The sequence below is a fragment of the Daucus carota genome, chromosome 1 (assembly GCF_001625215.2).
Source record: "Daucus carota subsp. sativus chromosome 1, DH1 v3.0, whole genome shotgun sequence".
NCBI lineage: Eukaryota > Viridiplantae > Streptophyta > Magnoliopsida > Apiales > Apiaceae > Daucus > Daucus carota.
This window is the reverse complement of record NC_030381.2, coordinates 9,972,618-9,985,470: the sequence shown is the minus strand read 5'-3', so window position 1 is coordinate 9,985,470 and position 12,853 is coordinate 9,972,618. Positions and strand designations below refer to the sequence as shown.

Here is a 12,853-nt window from a genome sequence, read left to right as displayed (position 1 = left end):
ACATGTTCCAAAAGTACTAAACGATGATGACATAGTTTTCTGATATTTCCAGCTGCTATAAGTTTTAGTATACAATGCAGGTTAGTGAAGAAGGTTGATGCATCATCAACCGGAAAGAGCTTCTTGGCAGAACCAAAAATGATCAACAGGTGTAGGAGCTCCAGCACTAAGAATATATTATTCATTTAAAATGAGATAAAATGGCTTTTTCACTCCATGTTGTCAAAATATTGACGTCTTACACTTTGTATTTGCATAAATATGAACAACCCCATTTTGCATTTGAAAATACAAAAAAAAAGTATTATGTGGATCTCGGGGAGTTCATATTTCAGGGAATTCAGAAGTTTTTGAGAGGGAACAGTCAGTATTCGATTCCGTATGTCTCGATTGTTACGAGGTTGTGTAAGGCCGTTGGTGTCACTTGGCCTTCGCATGAGCAGCTACAGATACCTGCTGCCCTCATCGATTCTGCTAACATCATAGGGATGAAGGAGTGGACGGGAGGTGAGCCCGAGCCGCATGGCTTGGGATATACTTTTCCGGAGGGTTAGCCAGCAGCAGAGGCTACCATGGCTAGAGCTAGTCAGATCTTGAGGGATGCTGGTCCGTCTAGAGGATCAGGTGGAGATTCGTCAGGGATGGCCGATGTTCATAATCGGCGTTTGACTAGGAGGATGGATGCGATGCACGAGTCGCAGAGCAGATTTGCTCATGAGCTCACACTTGCACTTGGGCCAGCTTTTAGAGGCCTTGGAGCTAACATCCAGTGGCCCACTTATGGTGAGGGCTCTGTTTATCCACCTCCTGATACTCCACCCCCTGAGGGTGATGATGATGCTGCTGAGTAGGTATACCCTGTGTTCCTTTCTATTACCTTCACTGAAGACAGTGAAAATTTTAAGTTTGGGGGTGATAGTTTAGGAACTTATATGTGTGTGTGTCATGTAGTTGCATATTTCATGCTAGTTTTAGTTCATATAGTTCGTATTATGCCATGTTTTATCGTGTTAGTTTTTTTTTTAGGATTGTTCATGTCATATATAGTTCATGCATATATCATGATCCCTTTGCGTGCTTTACCGACTGATATGAGATATTGATTCTTGTGTGGTGATAGCGGTATTGTAATCTTGGTTCTAGTTAGGTTGATATGCATGCTTGAGACACTTGTAATTTCACTAAGTCTTAGAGAATGCTAAGGGCTAGGTTGGTGTCATGATTTGATGAAATTGAAGTAATTTATAGCTTATGTGAAGAATGTGTGAGTAGGTTCTTAGTGATAAAAGACATGAAAAGATAATATGGAGTAATAAAAAAAATGAAACTCATTGCTATTTGTGCTTGTGGCTAGGCGTCAATTGGCTAGTAGCCGGCTCGTATTTATACGAGTAGTCTAGGGTTGAGCAAGATGGAGCGAAACGCACTTGCTCAGAAATTAGAAAAAGAAAAAGAAAAAAAAGAAGAGAAGAGAAAAAGAGAAAAAGAGAAAAAGAGAAAAAAAAATATGTGTTTAAATGTATAATTGATCATGAGTAAGCTCTTTGGCATTCGAGTTATTAAGTTCTTAGGGGACTTTGTGCCTAGTGACCTAAGGCTTTTATAGTCTGGGATCCACTAACCTAACGCTCGCTGCATGGGTGCCATTGTATAAGTCTTTTTTGGACCTTGCTCATTGCACGATCAAATAAGCATTATTGTGTTTTGTTGGATAAAAGTGTGATTCCATAATAAGCTCTGTTGTCTTGTAGTGTCATAAGTCCTTTTGTGCCTAAGCTATATTTTTCGTATAATCTTGTGATTGCCTTGATAGTAGTTGAACTTATGATGATTTGTAACACCCGTGAAATTCACAGATACGTAAAAGAAATGCGTTTATTTAATTTAATTATTTATTGTGCGAAAAAACTATTTATTAGTCTCATAGTTAATAAAAAATAATGATGCAGGAGTATTAATTAAGATATTATAGTTTCGAGAATGCTAGAAAACATGTGGGTTATATTGTGTGGGATGGTAATGTTTAGATATGTACGTTAAACCGAGAGCTGCGTTTATACAAAAATCTATTAGACGTGAATAATTATGTATTTAATGACTCACGAGTAAATAATACGTCTTAATTGAGATGGTTATTTTATCTCGATTATTTTATAAAGTTAAGGATTAATCAGAGAATATTATAAGTAATAATTTATTTAATTTTGGTGTTCAATATTTCATTATTTACGTAAATATTTTTGATAATTAAAGACCGAAATGAGTAAATGATCACGTTATTAGAACCTGGTTCAGGAATAATAATTCATAAACGAAACAAATTATGGAGGCTCGTAGCGTTACTTGGCACCCAAGTAATCCAAATTGGTGACCAAGCAACCTAGTAATTAGTAGTTAGTTAATTACACCATTAAGGAACTAATTGTGATTAATAATTGCTATAAAAAGCCAAAAGATAGCTACTTTCGTTTTCTTTATATACATAAAATAAGAGACATTGGTGAGAGCAGAGGAGGAGATCAGGAGTAAAGAGTTAAGGAGGAGATTTTGATTTCAAAAGATTTAGTTTAGCAAGGTATCTAAACCTTAATTCATCTTTCTCTATTTAATATTAATGTAAATTCTGTTTTTTTAATTGCTTTTAATGGAGATACCTTAGTCCTTACTCGCGTGATCCTTTCTCCTATTCCTTTTCACTGCTAGTTTTATAAACAAATGAACAACTTCACATAATAAGATGGCAGCATCTACTTTATTGGTGTGGGATTTTGTATTTCACCCAAATTCATATTATTTAGGGTTAGGGTTCCCGGCTACAATTTGGGGCTTCTTGATTGTTGTTGGTAATTAAATGAATGAAAGGTGGGATTTGTCTTGTTCGGAGGAAGGATACGCTGTGAGAGATTGACGGAAGAGAAGGGAGGCCGGAGCCAGCCACGGCGTTGCCGTCGGCATCGGTTCGCGGCGGTAACAAGGCTGCAGTAGAGAGAGAGGGGGGGGGGGGTTGGATTGGAGAGGAGAGGAAGGTGGCAGCCGTCGGAGATATTACCGGCCGGCAGTGGTGGTGTTGGATTGTGGAGGAAAAGAGCAGAGATGAGGGAGAAGGGAAGTTTAGTAATTTAATTAAAAAAAAAAACGGGTTCTGATAAATAAGCTGCTGTGCATGAATTTGATGTTGAATCGTAAAATAAAATTCATATTTGGATTCCTTGTGAAAAATTAGATGGAATGGACTCTAGAATCACATGATTTGGATGAAAAATGAGAGAGTAATGCTTGGTCAAAGTTTGGCCATGAGTGTTGACTTCGGGGAGAGAGAAAATGAGATGGGTGTGTTGGAGAAGATGATGACGTGGCAGTTTGTGATTGGCTAGAATATTGAAAATTGGTATTTAATTAATTTGAGGGATTAAACGAGGGAATTAGTAAAAGTGTAAAACATGAAAGTTTAAGTAAATATTATTTCGGATTTAATGGTGGAGCCTAATGTTGGGTACAAGAGATATTAAATAAATTTATTAGTGAATTTAAGTTAATAATTGAATAAAAAGGGGTTATTTAGAATAATAAGATTCTGGGGTAATAACATGAGTTAGTAACAAATATTTTACTTAAATAAATAATAAATGAGAAACGATCTAAGTAAATATTAAATGGGGAATTATAAGTAGATTTTACGTGATCATCATTTTAAGACAAGATTTCTAAATTTATTATTTTGTGACATAGAAGATTGATTATCTGGAAGACGAGCTTGATTATTCAACTTAAATTGGAACGTGGTGCACTGTAAGTATATACTGTACCCTTCACTGTGGATATCTTGCGATGTTTTGATGAATATTTTATTGATGATTTTCTAATGAGAAATGAGTATTCTTGCATTGATACCTGATGAACTGATGATGATGCTTCCTTATTGGAAGTAAAGCTAAACCAATTGTTTAGCTGGCCGGGATCCCAACTTGATGAATTGATGAACTTATCGTGCTTGAATACTCATACTCATACTCATCTTGGTGTGTGAAACTGTTTTGATGACTCTGATGAAATATTGATTTGCTTCACCAAGTTTTGTGAATAAAACTCAGTTGAAATGTACATATATGCTTACTGAGCTTTATGAGCTCATTCCTTTGTATGTACTAACTTTACAGGAAAGAATTCTGGAGAAGAATATTCAGGCAAGGATAAAAGTGTGATGAAATGAAGTGCTAGACTTGGTTGGATTTGCAAGTAGAAGTTTAGTAGAAGTATTATGTAATCGAAAGAAATATTAGTGAACTTTTAGAAGAGTGATGTAAGACTCTGATGTAAGGTAAAATATGCTTTTAAATTATATCAAGTTTATGATTATAAAGATATATTTCGGTGTGTTCAGTAGAATGGCACCCCCGGGTCGGGTTGCTGAGGTCATCCCGGGCCGGGGGCGTCACAGGTGGTGTCAGAGCTTCAGGTTATAAGTTATTGAAATCAGAATACAGGTGGTATCAGAGCTATAGGTTCGAGAATCGGCAAAAGTTGGATTAAGACTTTAGACTAGTGTGATTTTAAGTTAGAAAAGAGGTTTAGGGGATATATGAATCTTAGTTGTGAATGTGTGGATAAACTATGTGTTTAGTACTTACTATAGTTGGAACCCCTAGAGTCAAAGGGACTGTAGATCCCGTTGGGGCCCAGATATGGCTAAGAGAAATAAAGAAGACTTTTGGAATAGTTGGGTGGAAAAGGATAAGAAAACTATCTTGATGCTAATATGCTTAATGGAGAGGCTAATTATTGGTGGGAGGCTAAGCAAGCTATATAAGAGTCTAGTGTGATATAGAAATAGCTGACTAGGAAGTAATTATAGTAGATCAAGTTTGTCCAAGTTGTGTAATAACCGTTCAAAATAAAATCTTTGAGAAAAATGTTATTTCCTTGATATTTCTTCAATCCGATTGGGATGAACAACCCTAATTATAGGGGACACAAGGTATACCTGTCTATGTGATAGGAGTTAGATGGGACGCCATCACTTGTGTGTGTTGTGATTACAAGAAGGTTAACAACCTTTAGTAGTGTCTTAATTTGGACACGCAACACTTAGTTCATTTGATCATATTGGTCTCCCAATCATCCTTTTATTTTAAATGAAATCTATTTTGAAACCTCTGTGATCGGTGATTACCACTGTGAAAGAATTCTATCGAAGAAAGTTTTTGAAATTCTTATTTCCTTTGAGTTCTTCTCAAAATACTCATATTTCAAATTCTTTGATTTTGTTCTTTTCAAAAATACGATTCTTCTTTTAAAAATGTTTTAGGAAGGTGTTGTATGGTGACGTCAGATATAGACCCCCGGATTTGAAGGATGCCACATCGATTATTACGAGTTAAATAATACGAAATTTTCCCTAGGGCTGATGATTTGTTTGACCAATTGAAGGAAACATCTTACTTTCTAAGATAGACTTGAGATCTGAATACCATCAATTAAAGATCAGGCCTAAAAATGTACCTAAGATGGTCTTTAGGACCCGACATGAACATTGTGAATTTTTAAGAGATGTTTTTGGATTGATTAATGCATCCATAGTATTTATAGATCTTATGAACATGATGTGTTCTTATGAAACATGGAAAAGTGATAGCATATGCTTGTAGACAACTTAAGAACCACAAATTGAGATATCCTACTCAGGACCTAAAATTAACTACTATAGTATCTGTTTTAAAGATTTGGCGACCTTATTTGTATGGTGAGAAGTGTGAGATATTACTTATCATAAGAGTTTAAAATACTTGTTTACTCAAAAAGAGTTAAATATGAGACAAATGAGATGGTTAGAATTGATAAAGGACTATGAGGGTACGATTAACAATCGCCCATGGAAAGCCAATGTTGCTAATGCATTAATAGAAAAGAAAGAGTTAATGTTATGTTTTTATCAAAGGAATTGATTCAGGAAAGGGAAAAGCTAGGATTAGAAGTTAAGAATTCAAAGCATAAGGAGGGAAGGATTTATGAGAAGTTAGTGCAACCAGAGTTAATCGAAAGAAGTTACGTGGGAATTAGAAGATGTAATGAGAAAAAGCTACCAATAGTTGTTTAGCATTAATCGGGATTCCGAGGACGAAATCCTTTAAGGAGGGAAGAATGTAACACCCGTGAAATTCACAGATACGTAAAAGAAATGCGTTTATTTAATTTAATTATTTATTGTGCGAAAAGACTATTTATTAGTCTCATAGTTAATAAAAAATAATGATGCAGGAGTATTAATTAAGATATTATAGTTTCGAGAATGCTAGAAAACATGTGGGTTATATTGTGTGGGATGGTAATGTTTAGATATGTACGTTAAACCGAGAGCTGCGTTTATACAAAAATCTATTAGACGTGAATAATTATGTATTTAATGACTCACGAGTAAATAATACGTCTTAATTGAGATGGTTATTTTATCTCGATTATTTTATAAAGTTGAGGATTAATCAGAGAATATTATAAGTAATAATTTATTTAATTTTGGTGTTCAATATTTCATTATTTACGTAAATATTTTTGATAATTAAAGACCGAAATGAGTAAATGATCACGTTATTAGAACCTGGTTCAGGAATAATAATTCATAAACGAAACAAATTATGGAGGCTCGTAGCGTTACTTGGCACCCAAGTAATCCAAATTGGTGACCAAGCAACCTAGTAATTAGTAGTTAGTTAATTACACCATTAAGGAACTAATTGTGATTAATAATTGCTATAAAAAGCCAAAAGATAGCTACTTTCGTTTTCTTTATATACATAAAATAAGAGACATTGGTGAGAGCAGAGGAGGAGATCAGGAGTAAAGAGTTAAGGAGGAGATTTTGATTTCAAAAGATTTAGTTTAGCAAGGTATCTAAACCTTAATTCATCTTTCTCTATTTAATATTAATGTAAATTCTGTTTTTTTAATTGCTTTTAATGGAGATACCTTAGTCCTTACTCGTGTGATCCCTTCTCCTATTCCTTTTCACTGCTAGTTTTATAAACAAATGAACAACTTCACATAATAAGATGGCAGCATCTACTTTATTGGTGTGGGATTTTGTATTTCACCCAAATTCATATTATTTAGGGTTAGGGTTCCTGGCTACAATTTGGGGCTTCTTGATTGTTGTTGGTAATTAAATGAATGAAAGGTGGGATTTGTCTTGTTCGGAGGAAGGATACGCTGTGAGAGATTGACGGAAGAGAAGGGAGGCCGGAGCCAGCCACGGCGTTGCCGTCGGCATCGGTTCGCGGCGGTAACAAGGCTGCAGTAGAGAGAGAGAGAGGGGGGGGGGTTGGATTGGAGAGGAGAGGAAGGTGGCAGCCGTCGGAGATATTACCGGCCGGCAGTGGTGGTGTTGGATTGTGGAGGAAAAGAGCAGAGATGAGGGAGAAGGGAAGTTTAGTAATTTAATTAAAAAAAAAAACGGGTTCTGATAAATAAGCTGTTGTGCATGAATTTGATGTTGAATCGTAAAATAAAATTCATATTTGGATTCCTTGTGAAAAATTAGATGGAATGGACTCTAGAATCACATGATTTGGATGAAAAATGAGAGAGTAATGCTTGGTCAAAGTTTGGCCATGAGTGTTGACTTCGGGGAGAGAGAAAATGAGATGGGTGTGTTGGAGAAGATGATGACGTGGCAGTTTGTGATTGGCTAGAATATTGAAAATTGGTATTTAATTAATTTGAGGGATTAAACGAGGGAATTAGTAAAAGTGTAAAACATGAAAGTTTAAGTAAATATTATTTCGGATTTAATGGTGGAGCCTAATGTTGGGTACAAGAGATATTAAATAAATTTATTAGTGAATTTAAGTTAATAATTGAATAAAAAGGGGTTATTTAGAATAATAAGATTCTGGGGTAATAACATGAGTTAGTAACAAATATTTTACTTAAATCAATAATAAATGAGAAACGATCTAAGTAAATATTAAATGGGGAATTATAAGTAGATTTTACGTGATCATCATTTTAAGACAAGATTTCTAAATTTATTATTTTGTGACATTAAAGATTGATTATCTAGAAGACGAGCTTGATTATTCAACTTAAATTGGAACGTGGTGCACTGTAAGTATATACTGTACCCTTCACTGTGGATATCTTGCGATGTTTTGATGAATATTTTATTGATGATTTTCTAATGAGAAATGAGTATTCTTGCATTGATACCTGATGAACTGATGATGATGCTTCCTTATTGGAAGCAAAGCTAAACCAATTGTTTAGCTGGCCGGGATCCCAACTTGATGAATTGATGAACTTATCGTGCTTGAATACTCATACTCATACTCATCTTGGTGTGTGAAACTGTTTTGATGACTCTGATGAAATATTGATTTGCTTCACCAAGTTTTGTGAATAAAACTCAGTTGAAATGTACATATATGCTTACTGAGCTTTATGAGCTCATTCCTTTGTATGTACTAACTTTACAGGAAAGAATTCTGGAGAAGAATATTCAGGCAAGGATAAAAGTGTGATGAAATGAAGTGCTAGACTTGGTTGGATTTGCAAGTAGAAGTTTAGTAGAAGTATTATGTAATCGAAAGAAATATTAGTGAACTTTTAGAAGAGTGATGTAAGACTCTGATGTAAGGTAAAATATGCTTTTAAATTATATCAAGTTTATGATTATAAAGATATATTTCGGTGTGTTCAGTAGAATGGCACCCCCGGGTCGGGTTGCTGAGGTCATCCCGGGCCGGGGGCGTCACATGATTGACCTAGTTTCGAAGCATGTCTGCTAAGCATTTTCACACACCATGTCTCAAGTTGTATGTTGATTTGCGTGAGCTGACTGACCTTTATTCGCCTAACTGCATATGTGGATTTGTCAAGTGTTGGTTGGTTTAGTATCGTAAAGGGGGTCGTTGCATACATATAGTTGCATTCATGCATATTTTTGTTTTGTGCTTTTGCGTCTGTGCTACTTGAGGACAAGCATCGATTCAAGTTTGGGGGTGTGATAAGTGGCATTTTATACCACTTAGAGCGTTCTACAATGACTTGGATTGGTGCTTTGTACTCAAGTCTTTCGGGTTTTTGACGCAGTTTTTAGTGTTTTAGCATTTCAGGGTATATTCTGCCTGGTAGTTGTTTTTGAAAGGCACATGTTTAGCCTATTAGTAATTAAAGAGGTACCAACTCAACTCTGATAAGAAAGCCAGGTAAATAACAAGTACTTTTGAAGGAATCCGTACGAAGAACGTCAAGTGATTTATTGAAATTATATGTCTGAAGAATTTCAGGATGCTGCTGCACACCACTGGAAGAAGTTCATTAATATGTTCAAGCCTCAGTGTACAAATAATCTTTTGTAGCACGTCCAGAAGTCCAGAAGGTATAAAGTTTTAATACTTTATTTATTCAGAAGATTCCATACTATTGTTACTTATGAAGAAGAACTACGAAGACAAAGACTCGAGGAACAAGCCACGTCTCAAATGTTTATTTGATAAAGAATATTTAATTCAGCTAGATACAGATGAACCAGACATTACATTTGTGTGTCAGCTACTCAGACTAAGGGTTCTGCATCAACTATAAGTGGCCGTTCATTCAAGACAAAGATCTACATCGTGTTACAATGTCTGGAGTCCCTGCTGCTGAAGGAATATAATTTTATAAGTATTTATTTAATTATTTCACTTATCAAAATAATTAAATTAGTTGTATAATTTATTTATTAAATTGATTCACCTTCGAATTAATTGAATTTATGAATTTATATAATTAATATAATTAAGTGAGTAATTATTGAATATTTATTCAATTAAAACAATTGAATTTATGCATATTTGGCTCGGTATGACATTCCTAGGGAAAGTCATCCGTGTCAGTAGATTAGGCATTCTCCAGCATGACATATAATGTCATACCGTGGCATTATGTATGGGATTTAAGAATGATATGACATTACTAAATAATGTCATACCGTTTGCTGCTATCAGACATTCTCTGGTATGACTTAAAGAAAGTCATACCGTGTCTATAGATTAGGCATTCCCTTGTGTGTGTATGACTTGTGTTTATATGACTCTAAAATGTCATATAAAGTGCAACCGAATGACTTTATTTGGTAAAGTCATACCGATTGAAGAGTAATGGCCAAGTAAGAAAGTCATACCGCCCCTGGCAGTATGACATTCTTTAAATATGTCATTCCTTCTTTGTTTTATGGAATGGCTTTGTGTAAAAATGTCATATCTTCCATTGTAATGTCATTCCTAAGCTAGAAAGTCATTCCTTTCAATGTCATACCTAGTTCCAAGTGATTTGCCTATAAATATGGCTTCACTTCTTCATTTCTAAGTTGTTCAAGCATTGTAAAAGCTTTCAAGTTGTTTGTAACTTGCAATTGTTATATCCACAGTTTTCTGTGCTTTGATCACTCGGTTGTTTTAATTACCAAGTTAGAATACATCCTGTCGAATTTATTCTACGTACTTTAGTGGACATTAAAACGAACCATATTAATTATATAACGACTTAAAACATTGTTATATTAATCAATTAAAATCTGATTAACAAGTTATATTCTAATCAGATTATTCCGCCGCGATTTTTAGTGACGATTGTATTCAACCCCCCCTTCTACAATCGTTTCAGGACCTAACAATTGGCATCAGAGCGGTTGATACCATTTTTCCGTATTAGATCCTATACACACTCTGTAACGTCCAAATATTTTTTATTCGAATTAATTTTATTCCAAAAATTAATTCTGATTTAAAATATTTTTCTTTCAAAAATCCAAATCTCATCCAAACACTATTCACTTTAAATCCTTAAACATGAGTACACAAAAGATCAGTAGCATCAAAATCCCACCGTTCAGCAAGGAACACTTTAGCCTATGGAAGAAGCATATGTTATTATTCCTTCGCACCGCGAACAGAAAATATATCGGGATCCTGAACAAAGGTGTTTCTACTCCGATGAAGCTCATATTAGCACACGAAGAGGATGGTGTGTTAATACCTCATAAAACTGTTCCGAAAGAACTTTCTGAGTACACAGATAAAGAGAGTGAACAGATGAAGTTAGATGACGCTCTTCAACTGATTTTGGTTGAATCTCTAGATCCGGTTATGTACAATGATGTTGTTAATTGTACGAACGCAAAGTGAATCTGGGATACACTAGAGATTATAAACGAGGGCTCCGATGAAGTCAGAGAGAACAAGAAAGAGATACTGATGGCTCAGTATGAACAGTTTGGTTCCAATCCCGGAGAAGGGATTTCAGAAGTGTTTATCAGACTTAATAACCTGATTAATAATTTAAATCTGAATGGGAAATACTACGACAAGAAGGAGGTCAACGTGAAGTTTCTCTTAACACTTCCTGAACATCTGGAACACAGAATCACTGCAATCAGGGAAAGCAGAGATCTGAATAAGATTTCTCTAGAAAGACTCTACGGAGTTTTGAAAACGTATGAACTCGAACAAGTTCAAAGTAAGCAGAGATATGGCTGGGGTAAAACACTGAGTAACTCGAGAGCTCTAGTTGTTGAATCACCTACACCGGAAGAAAAGAAGGATGTTGTTGTTCCTTCTAAAACCCCTCAGGAATTTGTTGTACCTGAGATAGGTCAGACTACTTCTTCCAGTGGTGATGATGAGTTCTGTACAATGGAAGAGCTAGAACAGTTAGAAGATCAATCTCTATCACCGTTTGCCAAGAAATTTGGAAACATGAGATTCGGGAAGAACTCTTCCTACAAGTACGAACCTACTGCCAACAGGTTTCAAAAAGGAGGTTACTCATCTTCTACAAGCAAAAGAGGATACAAGACTGGGATGGTGGACAGAAGCAAGTTCAAATGCTTCAACTGCGGTGAACCGGGACACTTTGCAACTGAATGCAAACAGCCCAAGGTTCAAGGAAAGAAAAAAGATTCCTACGACGAGCTGAAGCAGAAGTATGATGCATTAGTGAGAAAGCATCAGGGTACTTCTGGAAGTCAAAGTTTTAAGAGCAAGTCTTATCTGGCAGAAAGGAAAAGCTGGGATGATACAGATAGTGATGAAGAAGAGCAGATTGGGAATGTTGTTCTAATGACTAATGTTGGATCATCTTCACCTCCTCCTACTGGAAGCTTTCAGGTAGATCCTACATGCCCTAAACTTTTTATGCAATTAGGATTAGAAAGAGATGATGCTATAAGTAAGTTGAAAGCTGCTAACATTAAGATTAATACTTTAGTCTTAGATATTCATTCTTATAAAATGAATGAGATGAAATTATTAAAGCCTAAAATTGAAAAACTAACTATGGATTTACAATTACGATATGCTAAAGTCAGAGTTTTAGAGAAAGGTGAGATAGCTTTAAGACTTCAGTTAAACGAAAAAAAAAAAGTGAAATATAAAGCCTTTAAGGATGCCTCCACTATAGTCAAAGAACTTAATGATAAACAAGTGATCAAGAGAACTGTTGGAATAGGTTTTGACTATAACAAATCTGTAGGTAAGGCTAGTAACATTACTCCCTTTAAGAAGAGTGCTGAGGAGAGAGGATTCCTTTTGTTTTGAAAGATTCCCCTCAACCATTGTTCAAATCCTCAGAAGCTGAACCTCTGTTAAAACTCCTGTTGTCATTAAATATGAACTCAAACAGGAAGACCTTAAAATGAAAGAGAGTAATGAAAGAAGAGATGAGATCCTGACATCACTGAAACCAATCAAAGTGAAAGGCAATGTTAGGTTCCCTAAAGCTGGTTTAGGTGTCAACTCTGAGAGAACTAAATTCAACAAGCCTAATAGTTTTGTGAACAGTAAGAACAGAGATAATAGATGTCATTCTACTGAGAACTTTA

At 35.3% G+C, this 12,853-nt stretch overlaps 2 long non-coding RNA genes across 3 annotated transcripts; both read left to right on the top strand.

Annotated features, from left to right (window-relative positions):
• Positions 1-2,443: 2,443 nt before the first annotated feature.
• On the top strand, positions 2,444-4,364 carry LOC135150796 (uncharacterized). 2 transcript variants are annotated; one of them, XR_010289072.1, is made up of 3 exons: positions 2,444-2,575; positions 3,733-3,789; positions 4,158-4,364. It is a non-coding gene; the product is annotated as an uncharacterized LOC135150796 (long non-coding RNA). The 2 variants fall into 2 exon arrangements; XR_010289073.1 differs by having other exon boundaries at positions 2,483-2,575; positions 3,730-3,789.
• A 3,673-nt stretch (positions 4,365-8,037) lies between these two features.
• LOC135150795 (uncharacterized) lies at positions 8,038-8,672 on the top strand. The gene is made up of 2 exons (XR_010289071.1): positions 8,038-8,097; positions 8,466-8,672. It is a non-coding gene; the product is annotated as an uncharacterized LOC135150795 (long non-coding RNA).
• Positions 8,673-12,853: the final 4,181 nt, after the last annotated feature.